This window comes from Schistocerca serialis, chromosome 4, assembly GCF_023864345.2.
Source record: "Schistocerca serialis cubense isolate TAMUIC-IGC-003099 chromosome 4, iqSchSeri2.2, whole genome shotgun sequence".
In the NCBI taxonomy this organism is placed as follows: Eukaryota; Metazoa; Arthropoda; class Insecta; order Orthoptera; family Acrididae; genus Schistocerca; species Schistocerca serialis.
In genome coordinates this window covers 857,539,794-857,549,817 of record NC_064641.1, presented here as the reverse complement: position 1 = coordinate 857,549,817, position 10,024 = coordinate 857,539,794, and the positions used below count along the sequence as shown (strand labels likewise).

The window sequence follows — 10,024 nt, the reverse complement described above, 5'->3', positions numbered from 1 at the left end:
TAAGAACAAAAGGAAGAATAGAGAAGCTTTTTTTTATTTTTTACTGGCATTCCAACTTGCTGTACGATATAAGGGAGCGTGTTATTAACAGCTGCTTGTCATTTACCATGTACATTTTATTTTTACCTGTTCTGCTCTTCTCCCTCTCCCTCTCTCTCCCTCTCTCTCCGTCTCTCTCTCTATCTCTCTCCCTCTCTCTCTCTCTCTCTCTCTCTCTCTCTCTAAAATTGTTTTTAAGTCATCGATTTGTAATGTAACACACTTCATACTACATGTGACATCTCTGAATATTACTGAAGAATCATTATGGATAGAAAAATTAATACTGAATGTATTAAAGAGCTAGATGTTATCTTGATGATAAAATATTCTTGAATTTCAAACTGTTTTCCGTAAAAAAAAAAAAAGACTATTGTTAGATTTAGCTATATTGAGACAGACTATAGTTTTCTATTCGGCTCCTTTCTTTTTCTACTTTTGTATGTCTCCGCTGCTGTAAATATAAATTGAGAACACTAACATAAAAACATTTAATAACAAAGAATCGATGCCAAAGACGCTGGAATCGTTCGACTCCTAGAGAATCGGCGATTCTTGGGCTCGAAGAATCGGAATCGACACATGACTCATCCCTAATTGAAATAAGTATGGATAAACATTTTCTTACTCTGATTTTTTTCTAGTAGTATAGTATAAGTACTATCTACAGGCTATCTACTTAAATATGCTATACTTTTTTCAAGGCCTACTTTTAAACTTGAGTTTTGTTTTCTGTTTTTATTTTTACTAACCCAAGAATTGACGTAATTTAAAATGTATAGTTATGTGTACAGTCCAATTTATTTCCCCCAAGTACTCATCCCACACTCCCAATCAGCTTTTACAACTTGATTACCCAACCACTACAGAAGCAGTGTTGCAAAACACCTTCCCCAATACAAAATGTCACTTTAAAATTTTCTTATAAATGCTGCTTATCAACCTTTAAAGTACGTAAATGCCTGAGCATTTGCGAATTTTGGGCATTTGCCCAGGTATTTATCGTGGGCATTTTCCCCAACTTCTAAATGCCCAGGCATTTCACATCACTAGCCCCAGCCTTAATGAGTTTGCTTGGAACATACTGGAAGGAAACAATGCGGATAATGATCGCCTTACTAAAGTTTATTTTTCCGATAATGTGACTTTCCGTATTTACAAGGAAGTAGTAAACAGTCGTACTGTCCGGATGAGAAAGTTAGAGATCCACATATCGTGATACAGGAGTTACACGACAGGACGAATATAAATGTGTGCTGTCGCTTGATGCATAACACAAGAATTTGATCGTTGTTTTTCACTGAGCCTATCCTTACTAAAACAGTTTACCTGAGCATCTTGGAACTTTTCCTTGCATAGGATGCAGGAATTTCAGCCATAGATAGTGTTTCAAGAAGATGGTGCGCCAGTACTCCGTTGGTTATTTGTTCGTCAGTTGTTAGGTAAAGACTTTCCCGACAGATCGATCGGTAGAGACCGCCCAACAGCATAGCCCGTACGTCCGCCAAGCATAATATCTCGACGTTTTTTGTAGTTCCCATAGGGGTAAAGTGGTGAGTTCATCAGTTCCTTATGGGCAGTCTCTTACGAGACGTTGCAGACCGGCAATGGACGAGAGGGTGTCGACGAGGAGAGAAACGAAGCGCATATGGAAGTGTTCGATAAAAAACGTAATGAGTTCAGCTAGCATTTGCAACAAACTGCATAACGGTATCTAGCATAATTCCTTAGAAATAATTTTTTGTAATCGCAGAAAGACTTTTAACTTGTCAAAAATGCTTCAAGTTCATGATTATCAATGCTAATTATAAAACGTATTAGCGAACTGCAAATACCGTTACACGACAGGTGTACAGTGTATTGGAAATATATGAAAACTTGTGCTGGACTGGGACTCAAATCCAGATGTCCCGCTTGTCGTGAGCGGTCGAGATTAACCACGTTTTAATGCTAAATCTTGAAACACAACTTTATTTAAGGAAAAACAATACATTGCACGTGTTTTGTGATTTTTTCCATGTACATCTACTATACATAGATAGTCCGCAAGCCACCGTACGGTGTATGGCGAAGGGTACCCTGTACCTCTCCTCGTCATTTCCTTTCCTGTTCCACTCGCAAATAAAGAGCGGGAAAAACGACTGCCTTTGGGCCTCCGTATGGATCTTAATTTCTCGTATCTTATCTTCTTGGCCCTTACGGGCAATGTATGTTAGCGGTAGTAGAATCGTTCGGCAGTCAGCTTCAAATGCCGGTGCTCTAAATTTTCTCAACAGTATACTAAGATGGCATCTGTCCGAAAGAACAGATACCATCGGTGGCCATGCAGCTTGCTAGAATGAAATCACAATGAAATAAACACCCTTAGCTAGTTACAGGCGTTGCCATACGTCAACGGGGACAGATGAAAATGTGTGTCTCAACCGGGACTCGAACCCGGGATCTCCTGCTTACATGGCAGACGCTCTATCCATCTGAGCCACCGAGGACACAGAGGATAGCACGACTGCAGGGATTTATCTCTGTCACGCCCCCCGCGAAACCCACATTCTCGGCGTATTGTCCTGCACTACATTCGTAGTGCCCCCGCCCATTATACTCATTACTCGCGGCGCGTTGCCGATTCCCGTAAGAGTTCGGGCACTGTCTGTGGTCAACTGGCGGGTGAGCCTTAGCTATATGTATATTAAGATGGTATCTGTTCTTTCGGACATGTCAACGCCTGTAAGCAGCTAAGGGTGTTCATTTCATTGTGATTTCATTCTAGCGACCTGCATGGTCACCGATTGTATCTGTTCTTTCGGACATGTCCGAAAGAACAAATACCATCTTACAAGGGAACCTCCCCATCGCACCCCCCTCAGATTTAGTTATAAGTTGGCACAGTGGATAGGCCTTGAAAAACTGAACACAGATCAATCGAGAAAACAGGAAGAAGTTGTGTGGAAGTATGAAAAAAATAAGCAAAATATACAAACTGAGTATTTCATGGGAAACATAGACCACATCAAGGATGGTGTGAGCTCAAGAGCGCCGTGGTCACGTGGTTAGCGTTAGCAGCTGCGGAACGAGAGGTCCTTAGTTCAAGTCTTCCCTCGAGTGAAAAGTTTAAATTTTTATTTCCAGACAATTATCAGAGTTCAGGTACTCACACTGAAAGGGTACAGTACCGCCCAACATTGAAAATAGGTACGAAATTCTTGTCAGAACAACACATTTTTTGTGTAAAAGTAACTCAATTTCAATTAATACAGCGAAGCCGGATACCAGTGTGGGAAAGAATGACAATTTATTTATTTAATTGATCACATGTGCACTCCCTCAAAATAAATCCCTACATCCAGTTTGGTGAGATCTGTGAAAGGAATGAATGTATGGTCGTCTGCTAACCACAGATAGTGAATCGGAATATATGATCATCTTTGAGTCGATCCTTTGGCTACCTTTGGTGAGACCAAAGAGATGGAAGTTACCAGAGCTTTGAGCGTCTGAAATGTGGCTGACCAATAAGGTAGCAGGGTGCTTCTCCCACTTCGAGAGAGGTGCGAGAGAATCGGAATACGGCCATGTTTCAGGTACTCTGCCGCTGAACCTTCTGCTGTAAAGACCTGTTTTTTTGTTGTGCTCCGGAATGAATGAGTGGAGGCATGGTATGGATGTGGAATATTTAAGAGTAGTTAGAATTAATAATTTCTCTTTCACAGGACCTTTTGTGGGGAAAATTACAAAGTGAGGCAGGTAATTTTAAGGGGATTGTAGTAAACCAACGGTCACAAAGAGCCCACGTGTAGTTATAAGTTGAGATACTTCCGTGAGCTTAAGCTGAAATATTTAAGAATTAATAGCGTGTGTACAATAAGCTGAAATATTTAAGAATTAATAGCGTGTGTACAATAAGCTGAAATATTTAAGAAATAGCGTGTGTATCATAAGTTGAAGTATTTAAGAAATATCATTCCGTGTGACGCTGAATTTAAACTCTGAGAGAGAATCAAGGTGAGTCGGCCGTTTTTCCAGCAACGCCACATGGCTTGCATTGCACAGGAAGACGTGCGTTTATCTCCAGAGTTCACAGTAGGAAAGTAGAATTACAAAGTGGGGCAGTGTCGTGTGAAACTGGGATAAATATTGAAGTGGGAAAGCGGAAAGTGATGAAGTTGTAACCGTTCTTTGTGTAATATTTCATATTGTTGTGTTATGTATGTCTTGTAATTTGGGTATGTGTGTTTTGCATGGGAGTAGCAAGGTAGTTTCGAAAGATTTGTGGGTATGCCTGTTCCTTCTGTATCGCTCGATCTGGAGGAAAGTTTCGTGAGGATTATTGTGAGAGGCGAAGTGTGAGGTATAATAAAAGATCCACCATCCGATCCAGGGAGTGCACTGTTGCGGTAAATAGATTACGAGACCATAGTATAGAGATTCACTAACGTAAAGGCATGCCCACTGGGCGGAATTTCTCATGTGATTTTGTTGTAGGTTGTAGAATTTGTGTGTTTAGGAATAAATCAAATAGTGAAAAGAAAGAGATTGGTGGCCTTTTTCATTAAATTGTATGTTATTGTAATGTCCCGAATTTATATAAAAGCCGTTAAATCAAAGACAAAAGGTAAATGTGGTATTGCCAGTGCGTAGTGTACAGTCACAGTTCTATAAATCACTGATAGTCAGATGCGTGTTTCCGTTGCGTATTATTCATACAGGAGGATAATTTGTAACTAAATAGTAAGATACGAGAATTCGTGTTGCTCGATAAATTAAGGAAGATTCCACTCGCTTGGCAAACCACACATCTTGCAGGCCTGACTGCTTGATGCCACAGTATGAGAAAGGCAAGTGGGTGCCTCTCATAATTTCGACCCTGCCAGGATTCCGTTTTTTGCCACGATAATTTTGTTACCAGGATATTTAATTTGTTGCCAGGATTCCTTTGCCAGGATCGTTTTTGTTAGGATATTTTGTTGTTAGGGTTTGCTGTTAAGATTTTTTTTATGGAATGTATTGTGATAGCGCTAAGAAGTAAAATTTTTTCTGTTTGCAAATTCTTTCTGGATTGGTGAGGATCTTTTATTTTATTTTATGTAATTAATTGCTATATCGCACAAGGCTGGAAGATCGTTTCATAATTTTTTTTGCGTAATGTCCGTAGTAACTAGGTCGCAGTCGAAAAGTGTAGCCACCATGGAGAATAGCGATTCTGGGGTGGACGTAGCAGTGCAGCAGGAAGTAGCTGTTGACCATGGGTTAATGAGCGAGAAAGACAAACGCTCCGAACGGGCTGTATTGTTCAGTGGACCGCTGCAAGGGGAACCTTTATGCGGTGGGCTTTGTCCACAAACGCGGGCTTTTCCCGACGACGCGGGCGAGCCGAGACTAGGCCAGGTGTGCGGTGAAAGTGCAGCTACCCTTAGCGAAGCTACGGTTTCTCAGGCGAACGAGGTGAGCGCGTCGAAAGTAGGAAATAACGATGTGATACTGCAGTTTTTACAAGCGATGAGTAGGGAGACTAAGGAAAGATTTGAAGCAACTAACGAAAGATTAGAAGCAATCAATAGAGATAATAAGGAGAGAGATAGGGAGAATAAGGAGAGAGATAGGGAGGCTAAGGAGAGATTGGAAGCAATGGATAGGGAGACTAAGGAGAGATTGGAAGCAAATAAGGAAAGATTGGAGGCAATTGATAAGGGAAATAAAGAGGCAATGAGGAAGCTACACACATTTATCGATGAGCGTCTGTCCGCAGTTAATAATCGGTTAGATGAGGGGGAGAAGAATCTGGATGCGGTGCAGCAAGAATGTGATGCTGTGAAAGAAAAAGCCAATAATTTGGAGGTACGAATAAGTGCAATAGAAAGCGATATTACAGAACATAGGGGCGTGTGGCCGGATGAGCGAATCAAAGAGATAGTGGGGGACTTACTGGCAGATAAACAAGGGGCATTAGACAGCGTGGAAGCTCAAGTCACACGGCAGGAAATGGCGCTAAATAAACACAGGGATGAAGTTGCGGAGGTAGTGGTCAGAATGAATACGATTAGCGCAGATGTAGAAAAGATCAGTATAAGAGGCGAAACAGGCTCTGACAGTACCCAGCGAAAGGTTTATGCCGACCAGGAGGAGATACAATCACTATTACAGTTTAAAGAGGCACAATTGGAAACAAATAGGAAACATAGGGAAGAACTAGCACAGTTGCAATTAGCGTGCAGAAGCGAAGGTGAAACACCACCAGGTAGACTGCGTAGGGAGAGTGAGATAAATTCAAAAATCGAAAATAGGCAGAAAGAGGATGACGAACTCAGAGAGTTAGAAGAACGGTTGTGTCGGATAAAACAGGTGGCAAACCCAACTGGGTATAGCCCAAGGTCGGAAAACATAAATGCGGAAGAAGAATGTAGGAGACACTTCGTGTCGGTACAAACGTACACTTGTTTTCCGGATCCTGATAATTACCAACATCCATGCCTGTGGCTGTCTCAATTTCAAGATTCATTACCTTCATCGTGGGGACCGCTCCTAAAAATGAAGTTTGTGTGTAACCATTTGAGGGACGAGGCTAGAGCGAAAATGCAGGAAGTTATTAAAGACTGTAGTAGCTACAAGATGTTTTGTGACAAATTTTTAAATGAATTCTGGTCGAAAAGTAAGCAGGACCAGGTTAAGCAAAGCATATTGATGATGCCAAATTGTAACGAAGGTGGTATAAGAGATCCAGTGTCGTGTTATCAGGAAATGCTGAGACGAAACAGGTATTTGGATGTGCCATACGAAACTGGGGAGCTCATTAGGATCTGTATAACGAAGTTGCCAGTGAGATTGCGCAGAGATATAGTGATAGCAGGCAGAGGCTTGAACGATTCTGCGTCATTTCAGCACTTATTACAGGAACTGGGTAACGAGAGCAACATTGTGAACGGCGACATGACTCTTAGGTCAGACAGAGTTGAGGATAGGAACGGTAGAAACTATCAGAATGACAGGAGAGCATGGAATCAGAGGAAGGACGGAAATGGAAGATGGCGAGGAAATAGGGGGCAGAATTCATGGGGATATCGACCAGCAAACCGGGAAGATAGAAGATGGGACAGAGATGGAAGAAGAAGGGAAAATGAAAATGATGGGCGAAGAGAGGATAGGCAATTATTGGGTTCACGACAGGACAATCATTGTCACAATGACGGAGGGACAAGAAGGTGACTACTTGATAGACGGGTACAAACCAGGACTATTAATGATGTAAATATTAGGTATATCGATTACGGAAAACTAAGGGAGAATCTGTTAGAGGAGGTAGGAGATGTGGGGAGTGAAGTCCACCCAATAATTAGCGTAGAAATAAATAATATAATCGTACCTTGTGTCATCGACACAGGCAGTGTAATGAGTGTTTTGAGGGAAGATGTGTTCAAGTGTTGTAGCCTTACGAAACCATGGCCAACGTTGCCATTGCAAAGGACAACAGTGAGAGGGGCAATTACAGGAAAGGGAATTGAGGTGAAGTTACAAGCGCAGGTAGACTTCGTGTGCCAGGCGAAGAGGTTTAGTACAGTGTTCATGATTGTGTCATCTCTAACTGTTGAAGGGATATTAGGGGTTAATTTTTTGAACCAATATAAAGCAGTCGTTAACATGAGAAATGGTTCGATGGAGTTGAAACGAGATTCGGAGGAAATTACATTAAGATTCGACGATTGCTTACATGGTAAAGATAACGCACACTTAGCATTATGTCTGGCGGTAAAGTCCGGTAAACAGGCACAGAATACGGGGTTCGAACAAGAGAAGAAGGAAATTCATAAATGTTTGGAGGAGGAGATCAGGGAGAAAATCTGGCATTTACGAGGGACCACGGTCTACGGGGAATTGCAGAAAATTTTATACGAGAATAGAAAGGTATTTAAACATGCTGCGGGTACAATAAGAAATTTTGTGTATAGATTCAAGGTCAAGCCACATAAACAGTTTAGGGCCCAAGTGTACCCGATACCTGTTGTGTACAAAGAAAGAGTGGAAGCTGAGATCGAAAGCATGCTACAACAAGGGATTATCGAACCAGCATCCAGTCCGTACAACAGTCCTTTAGTTTGTGTTGAAAAAAAGGATGGGTCAATTAGATTAGTTTTGGACGCAAGAAGGATTAATAAGATAATAGAGCCAGAGACAGATCGGCCGCTGACACTTGACGAATTGCTACAAAAGTTCCACGGGATCAGAGTTCTCAGCTCAGTTGATTTGAGAATGAGTTTCTGGCAGGTGGAGTTAGACAGGGGGTGTAGAAAATACACTGCTTTCTTGTGCTACGGGAAATCGTATCAGTTCCGGAAACTACCATTTGGGTTAAATGTATCATCCGCGGCATTTATCAGAGCGCTAAATACTGTCATTCCTAATGAAATAAAAGATAAGGTAACACAGTACGTGGATGATGTCCTGATAGCCGAAAGAAACTGGGAAGACCACAATAGAACGTTAGGCATATTGCTCGGTGCACTGGAGAGACATGGGGTGACCGTGAATTTGGGAAAGTCAGAATTTGGACGAAAAGAAATCGAGTTTCTAGGTCACATTGTGACACCAGAGGGAATAAGACCAAATCCAGACAAACTCGAAGCAATCAGAGATTTTCCGGTGCCAAGAACAAAACGTCAGCTACGGGGTTATTTAGGATTAATCAATTTTTACAGGAGGTTCATTAAGATTGGGGGTGCAGCGACACCCAGACTATGTCAGCTGACTGGAAAGAAAACGGTATGGAATTGGGACCCTGTTGCGCAGGAAGAGTATGAGGCGTTAAAGAAGGCACTGCTATCGGCACCTCTTCTCGGGCATCCAGACCTAGGGAAAGAGTTTTGTATGGCCACGGACAGTTCCCGTAGTGGACTTGGGGTAACATTGTTCCAAGAGCAAGAGCAAGGAGGAGAAGTAATACAACAACCTATTGCATTTGCGAGCCGAGTGCTTAGCAAAGCTGAGAGAAATTACACGGTAACTGAGCTTGAAGCTTTGGCGATAGTATGGGGTTTTAGTAAGTTTAGATACTATTTGTATGGAAGGCATACTAAAATCTATACTGACCACAAGTCACTACAGTTTCTGATGTCGGCCAAACTTAACCATAGACGACTCGCTAGGTGGGCACTCTATTTACAGGAGTTTCAGTTTTCGGTCATGTATATTCCTGGACCACAGAATATAGTGGCAGATGCGTTGTCAAGGAATCCAGTAGGTCACGGTCAATGCTTTGATGAGGAGGTAAACGAGAACAGATATGATATATTGTATATGCAGGGCGTGCCGTTCGAAAAATACATAGGGGCGGTACTCACAAATATCGCGAAAGAGCAGGATAAAGACGCGTCATGGAGAATGGTGAAGGACAGAGTTAGAGCGAACTTAGATGCCAATATAGCGCGCTTTTATACAATTCAGAACGGGGTCCTTTTCTACCGTAGAAATCCGAACACACAGGACTGGGTGTTGTGTATACCAAATGAAATAGTCAACAAGCTGATCTGGTACACTCACCTAAGTTACGGGCATTACGGGGCAAGGAAATGCTGTAAGAAGTTAAGGGAATCAGTTTATTTCATTAGTATGGAGAGGAGGATCAAGAACGTGCTTGGTAGTTGCAAATTGTGCCAGAAGGCAAAATCGTTAACTATCTCATGCAAAGCACCGCTTTTTCCGATAGTGCCAGGTAGATTGAGGGAATTCGGAGCAACAGATTTGTTTGGCCCGCTACCTAAGTCAGTGCAGGGATATAGATATGTTTTAGTAGCAGTGGAATTGGTGTCAAAGTATGTGACTTTTACCGCGTTGAAACGTGCGACGGGAAGGACAGTGGCAGCAGCGATCGTTAAAAACTTTTTGCGAGAAGTAGGAACTGTAGAAAAGTTCATAGCTGACAATGGACCGCAATATAGATCCAGACAATGGCTAACCACACTGAAGAGAAGAAGGATAAAACCGGTGTTCATATCCCGATACC

General features: G+C 42.0%; 1 non-coding gene across 1 annotated transcript; it reads right to left on the bottom strand.

Annotated features, from left to right (window-relative positions):
• Positions 1–2,454: 2,454 nt before the first annotated feature.
• Trnat-ugu (transfer RNA threonine (anticodon UGU)) lies at positions 2,455–2,529 on the bottom strand. The gene has a single exon. It is a non-coding gene; the product is annotated as a tRNA-Thr (tRNA).
• Between the last annotated feature and the right edge of the window lie 7,495 nt (positions 2,530–10,024).